Raw genomic sequence first — 15903 nt, forward strand, 5'->3', positions numbered from 1 at the left:
GAATTAGGAATTTCTTCAACTGATTTTAAATGTAAAATAATCTGAAATATTTAAAAGTATATTTTTAAAATAAATTAATTACATAATTTTTATTACAAATAATGCGATTCTAAAAATGTATAAATTTTGGGGCAATCTTTGTTTTACTTCAGATCATTTGCGATCAAACAAATAACGCAACACTTAAACCATCATGGCAGAAAAAGCCTTCCTGAATCCTGAGTCTCTTTTTAGCCCATTTCCTCGACTTGCTGGTCGATGCATATGTCGTTACAGAGAGAGATAAGAGGCTGCGGTCCACCGGGACGAGCCTCGGCCAGCCGGCATGTCTGCTCTGCTGCCTGCTGCAAGCTCATTACTTATGAATAAAGGGTGGAGGCCGACGCTAACGAGATGCTACGTCTTAAAAAAAACAACCTGCTGCAGAAACAGACAGCACAAGGTGTGAACTCATCACAAGTTTCTGTTTTCAGACAGATCCAACATAAAACAATGACCTAATTCTGATGAGTGACTCTGATGATGGCCAAATTAATAAAGGTTAGCCTGATGCTGGTGGTACCAACAGGAAGGAGTCCAGTTAAAGGAAAAGAGACGCAGTCGTGACTTCATGTCTCAGTTTAGGTTTCCAACTTCTCACCTTCTGGCCTGAGGGCGTCAAAACGAGCTAACCACTAACGCTACGCCTCCATACCTGACAGAGAGCTGCACAAGAACGTTCCTGTCGGCTAAACCTGCAGCTTTAACACAATCAACCACTGCAAACACAACCGAACCGGTAGCACCGACATAAACACATAAAACTGTGGATGAACAGCAACAAACATTTTTGATCTCATGAGGGTTATGAATCTGGCTTGGTTTTATAAAATAAAAGCTTACGTAACATTCTTATCACATTTAGTTTGATCAAAAAGTCTAAAATGATCTTTACATTTTGGTCAGATTGTGTAATCTTCAGAAGTTGTTCTGATGGATTCTTCTCCAGGTCTTTCTAAGGTTATTTGGACTTCTTCTCATTTACTTCAGGCGTGAAATGGCTGCTAAGCTCAACGGATGAGCAGCTGTTGTGTTGGCAGAATAAATTGAAATGGTTAAAAATGATGCATCTTTCACATCTTTGTTTTTGATGGGTGTGGCATCTCTTCTGTTCCCCGCAGCATACACAGCGCTGGAATAAAAACAGCCTTCTGCTTGTACAGATGCTGATCTGAGAACTCTATTGACCATTTAAAAAAATTACAGAAATACTTTGGCAAGAAAATCCTCATTATTTAAAATAGTAAATGTACAGAAATGAAGATTACTGCCTAATAAAAAGATGAGTTAAAGCAGACTGATCCATCAGAAGAGGAGGAAAGGTCATTTCCAACAGAGATATAAAACGGAGAACCGTTGTTTGCTTATGAAGTTGGAATTTGGATCTGAAAGGGAACAGAGTCCAGTTTAACTGGTTAAAAACCAGTGAGATCCCAGTTCAAAGTGAAACCATGAAACTGCCATGAAGGATGAACGGATAACAAGGGTTATTTTATGAGTAGAAGGTAGATGATGGATGAATAAACAAAGAACCAAGTTGAAGGATGCACAGATGGATGAATGAACAGATGATCAAATGGACAGACGGACAGGTGAATGAATTAACGGATGGATGAATGGATGAACGAAATGGATGCATGGACAACCAGATGGATGGATAGATGAATGAACATCCAACCAAATAGACATATAGATGGAATAACAAGTGGACGGATGGATGCATGGATGACAAAATGGATGGATGGATAAACAACCAGGTGGATGGACGAACAAACAACCGACCAAATTCTGTCCGTCCAATCGTTCGTTGGATAAGGGAAACTTCTTTACAGAAATATTTCATCATCTTATATAAACATATGGAGCTTCATTAGCCAATAATCTGCTATAAACACAGATTAACTAGATTATTAATCAATAAAGTAACAACTTCAACTCAACTTTGGAGGATGAAAGAAAATATCAGGCGGAAAAATGATGAAATGATCACATATTTCCATCTGCTGCGCTCCAGCCTAACTAACAAACCCTGATGGAGGGAACCAACACTGAAGCTAAGCTAACACATTTAGCATCTCCAGATTCTGTTCTGGACGGCTCCATCTGATGATCCGTGTCAGATAAACGCTCAGTTTGCTGCATCGGGTCAGATCTGCTCTAATCAGCAGTCATGTCCTGCTGAGGCTTACAGGAGCAGAAGCCGATCGTCTCGTGGTTGTAATCAGGCCATTGGCAGCTGCAGGTCCAGGCCGCTGCTGACGACCAAAACACCATCCTGCCTATTTATACACCGACGTCTTGCTGATCAAACGCCGGCGAGGCGCGCTCGGTGACAGCAGAAAATTTGTTTTATTCCCAAGAGTTTCTCTGAAGAAACGGAGACGATGTCCGCTCTGCCGGAGGGAAATGTGTTTTAATCGTGTTACGGGGCTGTAAAAAAACCACAGCATGCAGTCGTAAAACTGAACTGAAAACAGTGGATTTACAGAATGGTGAAAAAATACTTTAAAACAAACTGATTTTAGTAAAACCTTCCTAAAATCAGTGGAAGAGGTCTCGATTAGGATTCCAGACTCGGTCAACAAAGTACAGGCGTTAAGAAAGAACACCATCTTTCCCATCTTTGTTTGTTAAAAAAGGAAAAAGTTAGTACACCCCTTGATCTATCAGGTTGAAGAACTAACTTTAAATCTCAGCAATCAAAGGCAACTTTTCAAAAATGTGTAAAACTTTGTCTATACTCTGCCAATGCGGACAAAAAAAAATGCACATATGCAACATTTTGAGTAAATTGTACATTAAACACTTTCGAATGACACAACTGGTGGAGAAGCCAGCAGCACATTGCCTGAATAATAATAATAATAATAATAATAATAATAAAAACATCATTTTCCTACCACTTCCAGTTTTCTTCTGCGGCGTTTCTGCCAGTAGTAACATCCAGCAGTTTGTATCGTGACTCGTGTGTTTCAACATGGCTGAAAAACAGCGATCTTAGAGCAGAAGGGTTTTCTATTCTGGTCTATTGCAGATCTGGAAGTACAATCAAAACCTTTAAAGCCAAAGTCCAAACAGCATCAATTCATCCATACAGCCGTCTGCAGGAAACGTTCCTGAAACTCGTGACAGGAGCCATGTTAGGACGGCATATTAGGGCCATTAAAGAGAGAAACAAGAGGAGTAAACTTACTCATTTTTCTAGAATATAGTAAGGACATTTTCTAAATAAATAAATAAAATTAGAAAACTCGGATGTTCTAGAAAGTATTTTCTCAAAATATTTCTGAGATTTTTTTCTCAAAAGTTTTTGACTTTTCAAACTCAAATTTCCAAGTTTTTCCTCAAAGAATTTCCGAGATTAACCTGAAAATGATTTTTTTCTAACAACTGACAACATCAAACTCTGAACTTTCCACATTTTTTGCTAAAAGATTTCCGAGATTAACCTCAACATTTGAGTTTTCAAACTCAGAAATGATCTAGAAAATATACATTTCTGAGATTATTCTCAAATTCTTAGTTTTTTTCTAGCACATTTTCATCTTTTCAAATGTATTTTTTCATGTTTTTTCTCCAAAATGTCTGAGATTTCTTGTACATTTTCAACTTTTCAAAATTAGAAACCTCCTTGTTTCTCTAGAAAATTTAGAGATTAATCTCAAAATCTTCAAATTTTTTTCTAGCAAATTTTCAAACTCACAAATTTTCTTGTTTTTTTCCTAAGTTTTTGGCAGAAATGTACAATTCCTCAATTGGCCCTAAAGCGCCGCTGTGACTGTGCCTCTCCTGAGTGGAGGTGGGATGTTTTCCCAACTCTCATGGTGAAATCCAAGACGAGGAATGCACAGGTGTGAACGCATGTCGTGGCGTATCTGCACACAGGTATGAATGGCTGCCACTGCCTGATGTCGTCCACACCTGACAGCTTACAAACTGAGCGGTAATAGGATAACAGGCGATAATCCCAAGCTGCTTCATTACAGCAGGGAACACATTTGAGGGGATGAGACGGGTTAAATGTCTGCATGTACCCGACAGAAAACATCTTAAAGCTCAGGCATGCACAAAACAATCGCAGAAATCCCACTTTCTGTTTCAATAAAACCCCTGGAAACGCAGATTAACTCCACTCTCAGGTCCTCTGCCTTCCTGCATTTATGCTCCATTTCTTCAGGTCGGCTCGTCGCAGATAAAAGAATAAAGTCGTAATTCTACAAGATGAAGTCATAATACCAGTCAAATAAGTCGTACGTATGGTGGAATAATATAAGAGTAAAGTCATGATTCTACATGGAAATTAGTTGTAATATTGCAAGACTAAAGTATCAAAGAAAGTCAAAATAAGACGTGTCATATTAATTATCAAAGATTTGTTTTCTTGTACTTTTATGTCTCTCTCTCTTCTGGCTGTTTTACAGCAGAGTGATTTACTGACAAGACCACGCAGGGTAATGATTAGCGAGCGCAGCCGTCTGCTGGACGGGGCGTGGAGGATCTGAGGAGGATGAGTGGGCGCACAGCAGGGACACAAACTTCCTCATTTCAAGCTTTTATTTATGTTCGATTAACAGCTTTCCACCTTTTCGACGCATTTTTAACCCTCATCCACCATCTGCAAACATCTATTTTCAGGAAACTGAGTCCATTTTTAAGTTGCCCCACTTCTCTTATCTAACTCAAAGAAACACGCCTATGAATGTTTGAAGATCGCCAGCGACTTTGCTCCGTTTTATTCCCAGCGGCTTGTAGCACAGCAGCGACTCGTCATTCACGTCCTGAGTGACGTGGAAATCGCCCCACTCAGCTTTAGCACCATGTTTGCCCAACACTTCAGGGGGAAGAGAATCTAATTTGTTACAACAGAGCATTAGGGCCGAGTTAAGAAAAGATCATTAAATTCTGACAAGAAAATCATAATTCGAGAAAAAATATGAAAATAAAGTTGTAATAATACAAGAACAGACTTATAGAAATACGAGCATAAAGTTGTATGACAGTAAGTCGAAATATAAAAGAATAAAGTCGTAATTCTACAAGATAAAGTCATAATACCAGACAAATAAGTCGTTTGTATGGCGGAATAATATAAGAGTAAAGTCGTGATTATACATGGAAATTAGTTATAATATTGCAAGAATAAAGTATCAAAGTAAGTCAGATATTAACTATCAAAGTTTTTTTTTCTTCTACTTTTATGTCTCTCGTCTGGTAATATTGATCCTTTGTCATGACTTTTTCATAATTGTATAAAAAGAAATCTTTGCCCTATTCGGTCATAAATTTTCTTAACTTATTCAAATATTATCAGAACAAAAAGCTTTTCTATCCCAGTCACATTTTCTTTTAACCGAACTGGAGCCGACTGTCGGTGTGCAGCAACAGGTGTGGGAGGGGAGTAGAAGTCTTGACAGAGCAAAAAAGATCTGCCTTTTTGGGAGTTTAAAGATGACTTAGTTGGGCTATCTGCTCCGGTGCAGCCTGCAGTCAACCACTGCTAGCTTAGTGTAATCGTAATCTTTTAGTTTAGCTGACCTGCAGTACTCAGCAATATGTGGAGGAGGGGCAGCCCTACATTTGAAAACTTCAGTGACAGCTGGACTTTCTGTGACATTGAAATCAGAGCTAAATTAAAGATTTTTTGCAAATCAGAAAGCGGGAATCTTCAGAAATCAGATGCTTTGTGGTTGGAATTTTAAAAATAATTCAAATGAACAAAGGAGAACGAGGAATCAGAAATCATCTGCAAACTGTTGTTTTTTCGCAGTGGCCCTTAACTAAAAAGATAAAGAACTAAATATAAAAAAAACAGGTTTTCATATTTATCGTTTTTTAACGGGTAAGATAGCAGCGATCCTAAACGTGTTTTATTCAGTTGGACTGAAGGTAAAAACGTCTCTCTGGATCTTAAAGGTCTAAAGTGCAGATCACGAGTTTACTCCTCCATTAGCCGTCTCTGCACAAGCTTTCAGGCCATTAGCTGCTGAATCTCATCACTGATGTTTATGAAAGCGATTCCACTGAAGCTGTTTTACTGTAAGTCGACAAGACGTGAAAAAAAACAACAAAAAAACAACTCAGACACCCGACAACAGATGGAGGCGAGTTGGAGAAATTAGCCAATTCCTGATCACGAAAAAATGACAGCAGTTCAAACTAGTGATGCACTGATTACAGTTTTGTGGCCAATTGCTGATCATCAATCTTTAAAATGCCGGGCTTTCTGATTCCAATTTTGGCCGATACATTTTTTTTGCTGCTAAACATAGCAAGGAAGTCGCTGACTTGGTCACTTAACTGCAACGTGCAGACATGAACTGATGGGCCGGTCCATCAGTCAAACCTCTAAAACAGGCAGAGCAGAAGAGGACAGTGGTTGATTTTTAGACCTTTGCTGAGGGAGATACGATCGGCTTCACATGTAAGAATCGGCCGATCAACAATCTCCCAAAATGAAGGAAATCGGCGCCGATAAATCAGCTGGCTGATAAATCGGTTCACACCTCGTCCAAACCACCGCCTGCATTTTGAACACTGCAAAAACACAACATTTTAGTCTAGTTTCTAGTGCAAATATCGTAGTACACTTGAAATAAGATAAAATTAACTTACAAATAACCTTTCAGCAACATATGAGCTTGTTTTAAGCCAATAATTCCTTAAAACTGATGAAGTACTAGATCAATTGGCAGATTATTTAACATCTGCCAATTTTTCCCATGTTATAAGCAAAATAATCTGTCACTTTTTCATCAGTATTATGGAATTCATGACTTAAACAAGTTCCTATATCTTGCTGAAAAGTTACTTCTAATTCAGTTTTATTTTATTTCAAATTTTCCAAGATATTTGCAGTAGAAACTAAACCAAAATGTGTTTTTGCAGTGAAGGAAACAGCCGCTGACTTGACCAAGTTGTTTGATCATAAGGTCATTTAGTCTAGGCTTCATATTTTTGTTATTTATCATAAAAAAAACAGAAGTTGAATCTAAAAAGAATAAAAATGAAGCCCTCAGCTCATTTCAGATATGCTCTAAATTTTTAATCCTGAGGGAAAATAAATAAAAACTGAGACAACACTCAGATTAAAAAGGTCTGAAGAGTGAAAGATGAATTTCCTGCAGCACTCACCCTGCCGAGCGAGTCGTCAGCGACCGGAGAAGCAGCGGCGCGTCCTGAGGTTAGAAAAACTCACTCCGATTGTCCAAACAGCAAAATCAAAAAGAAAACTAAACGACTGGCAGCGGCTCGGCTAACGGATCGACGCTGCTGCCAAAAACTCACTCTCCAGTAAAAAAACTCCCCCGTTAGTCCAGGTTAAAACCAGGAGAGAAGGTCAGCGTGTGTGTGGGTGTGTGTGTGTGTGTGCGTGTGTGTGTGTGCAGCGGGAGGCAGAGTGCATGTGTGAACAAGCAAAGGGAGTGAGCAGGATATGTACACTCCCAGAGAGGGAGGCGACTGAGAGGAGCAGCAGGTAATCACACTCCGTCACTCCGCCGCAGAGTTTACTCAACCATTTACCTAATCTGAGGGAGAGAGAGAGAGAGAGAGAGAGAGAGAGGGAAAAACTGAGAGAAAAAAGAAGAATAAAGAGAAAAAGAAAGAGGCAGACATTCCTCTTTGCTCTTGTTGCACAAAAATCAAAGATTCCCTTGTGTGAAATATTTGTGAGAAAAAAACATTGAGATGTTTCATCTCTTCTGTGTTAAAAAGGTAAAAAAAAAAAAAAAAAAAAAACTTTAGTTTTGCTAAAATATTCAAACCCCCTTTATCTTTTGTGCATTTAGTTATAACCAGGCTGAAGCCATTAATGGCAGGGCCGACCAAAGCTTTCTTGAGGCCCTTAGCTGATTTTCATTTGGGGCCCGCGCACCAACATGATTCTTCATTCCTAAGCTACTCTGTGTGCAACATACCCGCTACCATTAGCACCATTTATAATTAGCTTACACCGTACAAGTTTTAGAATTGCAGTTCAATTTAACCTTACTGGAGTAGCTAACAAAAAAAAAAATTTCTCACTCTCTATGTCAGCTAAGCCATACAGAGACCTGTTGCCATAGCAACTGACTGACAACAGCTCCACTAGCACATCAGGATTCAACACACAAAAAAATCACGGAAACATTTCCCACACAAACGGCAGAACATTCAGACGGTTACAGTTTTCTGTTTTCAGGCTTGATGTTTATGAAATAGATGATCGTCTGAACACAGCGGTGGTTGATTAGTAAATTTAAACACCTGCTCTACTGATGATCTGTCAGAGTTGGTGTCAGAGAGGTCAACTTTAAAAATTAAAAAAAAGGACTGAATTCTGCAGCACATCTACATGCTAAGGTTGTCAAAGTCAAGCTAGCATAACTGACCCACTTCCCTCACCGTTTTTTAAAACTAAAACCGTTTCCTGATCTTATCTACTTGTCACAGAGTTGACCATTAGTAGCAAAGCACTCTGTCCCTTTTCCTATTATATAATCAATTATACATTTAAGATTTAGCACGCCACGTTAAGCTTTTAGCTTAACAGCTAAAAGCAGTAGTAGTCGGTGGCGGCCAGCGGCTTTTGCCCTCCAGCAGAGAAATGAAGGCTGGATCTTGCGTGTGTGACTTCACGCTGCAACATGTTTATTCCACCTTTTTTTTTTTTTTTTTTTTTAATCTTTTGATTCAGTCCGGATCGACTTGTTGTTCGGTCTGAATCCAGGGCTCAGGCTTGAGAGGCTGCTGTAATATGGTAACTGCAGAAAAGGTTTGCAGAAATGTCCTTCCATCGGAAAAATTTCTCACAGCATTTCCAGCCAGATCACCTGGGATGTAAAAGTAAATACCTGTAAACCTGAACATCTGTGTTCAGTTTCAGCCTGTTTCTCATGTCCTGAGGGAACATCTGTAAACATCTGCCAGGGACTTGTTTGGTGAAACGTCTCCCATATCATGTTTCTATCTGCAAGATAAACTTGTAAACAAATCCTCATACAGTCGCCTTCCAGCTACCAGCAACAAGCAAAGCTTACAAATAATAATGACTGAAAGGCTGCGAAAAAAACTTTGTGTTTTCGGATATTTTGCATTATTTTCAGAAGATTTTCCTGCATTTGGGAGAATTTTGGTCTGAATATTTCCAATGGAGACCACCAGAGAATCCAAAAATTTAACGCCAGTATTTCACAAGTTTTTAAAAGTAAAAAGTAGTCATCCAAAAGATTACTCGAGAAAAATGGATTTGGTGAATATTCTGCTCAATTACTGAGTAACTGATCAAATTATTTAATATTTTAAAATTACATCGTCAGATGGACCAAAATATAAATTTAAGTGGAAATGTTTGGTACTTTAAGGATGAAAAAGACAATAATTCATACAAGTAACAAAAAAGTAACAGTTTCTTTCAATAAAAAAATGTATGAAACTTTAACAGACACTGAGGGCACATGTCTTTGGTTAAAACACGTTTCATTTGGTGGGCAGAAAAATCAAGAAATTTTACTTAAGAGTAGAAATACTTCATAATAAAATTACTCAAAAGTAAAAAGTACAGTGTATTAAGAACTGAAAGTACAGTTTTAAAAAAAACAATTACTCAAGTGAATGTAACTAGCTGAAGCCGATCTGTTGGCGTGCAGGAGGTCACGTTTGTGCCGCAGCGATCATTGATCCTCTTGTCAGGCAGCACGTCAACATCCAGCTCTCCCACTCACTCGTATCGACCTGGTTAGCAGCTAAAGCTAACGCGCCGTTACATAACGAGTCCGTTCGCTTTGGCGCGGCGGCTGCAGCTGCTGCTGGGAATGTGAAAATAAGAAGCAAGTCTGTCAAACAACACAGCTGCTTTAGTTTTGATCAAATATTTCTGCATTTTATTATAAAGTAAAAGGTTTGAACTGTTTGTTGCAGAGAAAAGATGGTTTTATTTGGACTTTATTTGGTACCGGGACGTTTGCACAGAGTAAATGGAAATGAAATAAAGTGGAGAAGCAGCTAAAGCTAAATATCAATGAAGATTAGGCCAATAAGCAATAAATAAAAATGATAAGTCAAAATGAGATCAATAATTCCCATTTGCATAATTTTTTCTCTCTTTTTACCAAAAACTAGATGATAAAACGTAAGTCTGGTGTTTTGGTTTCAACCAGTGTTTTTCTTGAAGGACAATTTAATTTACAGGGACTTCATAATTCACTTTTTTTTTTTTTTTTTGGATGATTAAATGTCTTCCAGTTCCAGGGTTAAAAGTTCATTACAATGTTAGGCTTATTGGTCTCTGGAAGGGCATACTTGCATTATTATGTCATTACCATTATATTACATAAAAATGGTCTCAAAAACAATAATATTACAGTTTATCGCAAATGTAACGTCTGGGGCAAATTAATGTCCAGGAAAATTTGTTATTGTGACAGGCCTAAAGAAGATCGCAAAACTTTTTGACCCAACAGAAGCGCCCAAGTCCTCCGGAGCTCTGCAGAGGTCTGGTAGCCAACTATTCATTTAAAGCGGACCCATTATGCAAAATTCACATTTTATCCATTCTTATGCTTCCATTTGGGTCTGAACTGCTTCTGAATAAAGGCAAGATGCTCTAAAACAAATCAGAAGAAAACAAACCACCCAGAGGGTTTTTTGGCAATAAGTTCATGTATTTTGGTGTCTGGAAAATGAGTTGATTCAAAAACATTCGGATTGTTCAGTCACACTGCACCGTTACCTAGCAACCCCAGCCAAGCCAAGGCAGTTACCTAGCAACTCAAGTAGCATACCAGGATGTTTGGTCGACTGGTTTTACCTCTGTATGTGCTGTACAATGGCTGCTGGAAAAGACGAGTGTTTTGTTGTTGACTCACTATCCAGAAACCATTTTCTGCATTCTTGTTGGTTATGCAGGAGGCTCCACGTCTGCTTTTCAAAGATGTACAGTTGTATTAATGCACATCTGTTTGCAGCTTTTTTCATGCACAAGTGTAAATGTTTAGCCAGCAGCAGCTTATGTGGATTTAAAGTGACAAGACGTCCTGAAACGGCTCAACAAGGACAGAACTGAGAAGACTGAAATCTCATTATCTAAGAATATTTTGTGCAAAAACTGTAATGAACATGATTTTTATAAGCCGTAGATCTATTATAACCTGTTCAATGATGAATAAAAGGTCACCTTTAATGCATCTAAAAGCTGCAGGATGGTAATTCGGTGATTGGATTGATCTAGAAGCTCTAATAGAAACTGAAAATTTTATGTTTGTACTTGCGTTCATGAACAAAATGAAGTATACTTTTATTTGTTCCCAGTTCAGTCTCCTTATATTCAACATTTCTATCCTCTTGGAATGCAATAAATGCCAAACCGATTGTGTTATTAGTCGTTAGTCCAGACCCGGCCATGTTCTGACAGGTTCTGATCCAGTACATGCACTGCGTTGCCAACTCAGCTTCCATTTCACATTTATGCCTCAGTGTTTGCAAACAGCATGCGGCCTAGCAACGACGGCGCATCATTCCCGCCCAGCTGCCGTCAGCACAGCAGCAGACGACCAACAAACTGAGGACCAGTTGCATCAGGAGCTTTACAGAAACACACACACGCTGCAAAAACGGAAGAAAACAAGAGCATGCGAGCTGAAAATAACAACAAATTTCACATAAAAACATACAAAGTCCATCGGTCATAAAGCGTCTCTGAGATAAGACAGAAAGTGGCCTCCACTATCAGTTTGGCTCATTTTTAAAATCACAACATCCAATAAACACGCCCGAGCTTTCAACCAGGAAACAGAAGCGTTCAGTCAAAGGTTCAAATAAATAGATAATAAATTATCTGAGCAGACGAGAATTTATGGCCAATGTTTTTTTTCCATCCAGAACCATTCTGGGTATCATTACCGATAAAACCGGGTCAGGAGTCCCATAAGCTTCCAACTATTGATGAGACATTCACAAATGATTAGATTCCTTTGAACAGTTCTTTTCTGTGAATGACAACTTTATTCTACGACAAATAGAAAAGAACATGATATGTTATGCGTCGTGGCAGCGCTGTGCGCCCCTTCTTGCTTTTTGGTTGTTTAAAGTTCTACCATTAGTTCTTTAGTGTCTTATTTGTTATATTAAGTGCAGCAGAGGATTTTAAGCAACTTTAATCCACTTTTTTCCTCTTCGGTTTGTTAAATTTTTACAAAGGGCACTTAAACGCACAGAACCCCCCGGGGTGTGGGGATTTTTTTCTTATTTCGCGTTCTCTTGCAATAATGTCAATGCGGCATCTTGAATTTGATTTTTGAGTTATTTTCAAGTGGTAAAAAAAAGGCCGTTTTCATGCAGTCTCAACTTTACACAAACGTAATCAGCTGATTTTTAATCAGAGGTAACATATAAACATGTTTTCACTGAGGTTCTTTAAAAGTATTTGGAACTTCAAATTAAAAAAAAAATGTAATCGTCGTTACTGAATAAAATAGACTTTATTATAACCATTTTCATACAGTTATAATAAAGGGTGTTTTTAATAATTTATTGCGAGGAATGTAATACTTTATACATTTTTCTGCAAGAACATACTGCGGTTATTTACTTAATGCAGACTTTTTGCAAGCTTCACCCTCAAAATGATTTAAAATAAGACAATATTACGAATAAAATGGTTTGATCCTGGAGATTCAGTTCTCTTCTCTTCTCTGGGAGAAAGCAGGACGGAGATTTTGACGGCGTCCTTCAGTCGTGGCCGTGTTTTGACTGGGCAGCACCTGGTTTCCCCTCGGGTTTCAGCTCTGCTTCTCCTTTTGTTCTGCACGCGCTCTGCGGTCCGTCAGCGCAAACAACGCGCCGCAGTTCAAATATACGTTTATCTGAACAGGTGCAGCGGTCAGCAGGTGAAGCTGCTGCAGTTTACGCAGGAAGCTCCATGAAAAACGTGAATTTTACGAGGCTGAGACAGTTTTTCTAATTTGACGTTACTGAGAGTTTGCAGGGCAGCGTGCTTTTTTCTGTTTAACATACATTTGCATGGTTTTACCTGAGCTGTGGTTTTATTGCACCACTGTGCAAATCAGGAGCCGCACCCGTCCAGAAGCAAACAGCGCAAACCTGAGCAGAGGATATGGAAAACATGTGATTTATTCTGACGGCTTACATAAACAACCACCTAACCTTGAGGTTATTAAACGATTTACACGTTCTGATCAGTTCTGGGAATGTTTTGTGGACATTATGTCATAATGTTAACAGTTCCCAAACCGAGGTGTGAGTCCCGCCTGGAGGGGATCAAGGCTCATTTCTTTTGTTTCCCCTCCAGGCAAAACAAATGTATTGTAATATTTTCATATGGTTACAATAAAGAGTTATTTGCATTTTCTCAAAGTGAACATGTGGAGTGTGATTAAAAATAAGGAAAGAAGTCAAAGAGACAAACACTTTCTGAAATTATTCGCTTTAAGAAACAGGTTAAAGAGTTACATTTTCAGAGCGTCTGAGATCATTCTATAAAAATACTTCTAGTTCCACAGCGCTGCATCAATACTTAAAATATCAGTTTCAGGGTTTTGTAAGGTGAGAAAATGTGTCTGGTGGTTGTCATGGTTGTAATTAGTCCAAATGTTTTCATCTCTTCATTAAAAATGGCAACAAAACAAAACTAAAAGGAAAGTAGGGCACATTTAGAGGATTATTTCTCCTCTCAAGAACCTAATTGAGCAAATAAGTGTTAGGGAAAGTTGCATTTTAAGAAACTTACAAAGTTTCATCAAATGTACTTTTTACGGTTGTGGTCAGAAGGTTGTACTGTGCTTCATGATCCGTTTTCCCTTTTTTACTGGACAAATTTAGCTAAATTTCCTCTAAACCTGAACAAAACAGAACAAATTCCCCCTGAAACAAAAGAGGAAATCTGAGATCGGTTGTCACACAAACCAAGAAAACAAACAAAACACACAATAGCAATAGTATTTTTGATGAAATATTTTCAGTCGCATTGAGCAAGCCTGCACACGAAAAACTAGGAGATCATCACTTCTTCATGAATTACATAATCAGAAACCAGAAACAAAATCTACGCATGACTCAAGAGACTGAGACCGTTTTGCTCCAGTCGCGTAAAACCTGAAAACAGGTCAGTTATCAAATCCGTTTCCGACACACAAACCAGCTGGATGGGAACGTAAAATATGTTTAGGTTTTAGGAGGAAGCAGACGGACGAACTCTGGGTAAACTTTCTGCTCTTCCACTGTTCACTGAAGCGAGTCGAGATGCAAATCCGTAGACATGAGGGAAGCAGAGAACCTGATCGGATATTTTACGGTTAAAATATTTCATGATATGGACGCTTAAAACAAATGCTTAACTGTAGATCTCACTCTCAGCTTACATTCAACATGACTCACATGTCTGCGTGTCCGTGCAGCACACTTTGTTCCTTCACGTTTGATTCATTTCCTTTGAAACGCATTCCCATTCTACATCATCATCATCACACCTTCACCCACCTGATTACATCAACTGTGGCAGCCAATAAACCCAAACACCAGAGGAGACTTTAAAAAGTCAAAACGAGACGCACACCAGAGCCAGAAATCGACTCGACACCCTTTAAAGCTGAAACGTGGTTTCAGGCCAAACAGGAACGGAAAGCAAAGCAGCAATTTACCAGCATGAAACACAGATCTGCATCTGAAGAGTTCAACAAGCAACAACACGTCAAAAACTGATGGAATTAGTCATTTATTGTTATTGCACAAGAAAACAATGAAATTTCAAAATGACAGCTCTCAAAGGAACCGCATTAGATTAAATCAGCTTCAGTTATTTCAGATGGAAACTACAGATCAGGCCAGAAATCTGAGAGTAGTGATGAACTCTGACCTGAACCTTCAGAGCCACATAAAGACCGTTACAAAGTCGGCCTTCTGTCACCTGAAGAACATTTCCAGGATTAGAGGTTCAATGTCCCAACAACACAGGAACTCATCCATGGTTTATCTTTGAATATTGCAGCATTAGCTGTGCTTCCTTTATTAATGTGTGGAAATCTTTGTCAGTATTCAGCTAATGTAAAGAAAAACAAAACAAAAAATCTGCAAAACAGATCCAGTGTTTTCATTAAATAAGAAACAAAGTCATATGTGAATAAGTTTGCTCACACAATAAGTTATTAAAAATCCTGGCAGCAACAGATGTAAACCGTTAATTCAGCGCTCATCTATCAGCCAATCAGCCGATGTTTTACTCAGGCATCGGAGCAACAAGCTCCGCCTTCTTGGTAGCGGCTATGTCTGTGGTGTTCTGGGGAAACTGACCTGTTTTTACAAGAGAGCTATGGATTCAACACATTCAAATGACTCAGAACTGGTGTGTCATTCCAGTGTGTCCAGCTGGTGAAGCTAGCTGGACACTTTCCAAAGAAATTTTTTTAAAATCAAACTATCATTCTACACCTACTTCCTGTCGTCTACTTTGTCGCTTCCACCAGTAGTAACATCCGGCTGTTGATCATGTGACTCATGAAATGTAAAAGAAAGTCTCCATTGCAATTTTGCGAAATAAACCAATTTCCATACGTCCAAAAAAAACCATCTCCTGCTAGCACAAACACCTTTTGTCGAAAATTTAGGATTTTTGTTTCTTTAATTGGCATGTCTCCATTAAGCACTTATTTTTCAAAATGTCAAATTCCACAATTATCTAGCCAATGGAAACACAGCTTCTGTCTTCACAGGTCTGTTATAAAAAAAATAAATAAATAAAAGACATGATCCAGAATGCTGCTGCTGGCGTTCTGACTAAAACCAGGAAGCTGGTGAACATCACCCAGTTCTTCAGTCCTTCCTCTGAGAATAAACTTTAAAAACTGTTGGTTCATAAATCACTGAATGGCTTAG

The 15903-nt window shown here is 38.7% G+C and overlaps 1 protein-coding gene across 4 annotated transcripts in view; it reads right to left on the bottom strand.

Moving 5' to 3' along the window:
* coro2aa (coronin 2Aa) overlaps positions 1–15903 on the bottom strand; it is a 42706-nt gene that overhangs the window by 13815 nt on the left and 12988 nt on the right. Inside the window, exon 1 of one of the 4 annotated variants that reach the window (XM_032562114.1) lies at positions 7171–7467. The exons of 1 other annotated variant lie outside the window; for it this stretch is intronic. The gene's annotated coding sequence lies outside the window, so the exon portion shown is untranslated. Of the gene's footprint in view, positions 1–2228; positions 2348–2939; positions 3078–7170; positions 7468–15903 lie in introns of those variants that run through there. 2 more of the 4 variants (XM_032562116.1, XM_032562115.1) reach the window with 2 other exon arrangements.

The sequence above is a fragment of the Xiphophorus hellerii genome, chromosome 5 (assembly GCF_003331165.1).
Source record: "Xiphophorus hellerii strain 12219 chromosome 5, Xiphophorus_hellerii-4.1, whole genome shotgun sequence".
NCBI lineage: Eukaryota > Metazoa > Chordata > Actinopteri > Cyprinodontiformes > Poeciliidae > Xiphophorus > Xiphophorus hellerii.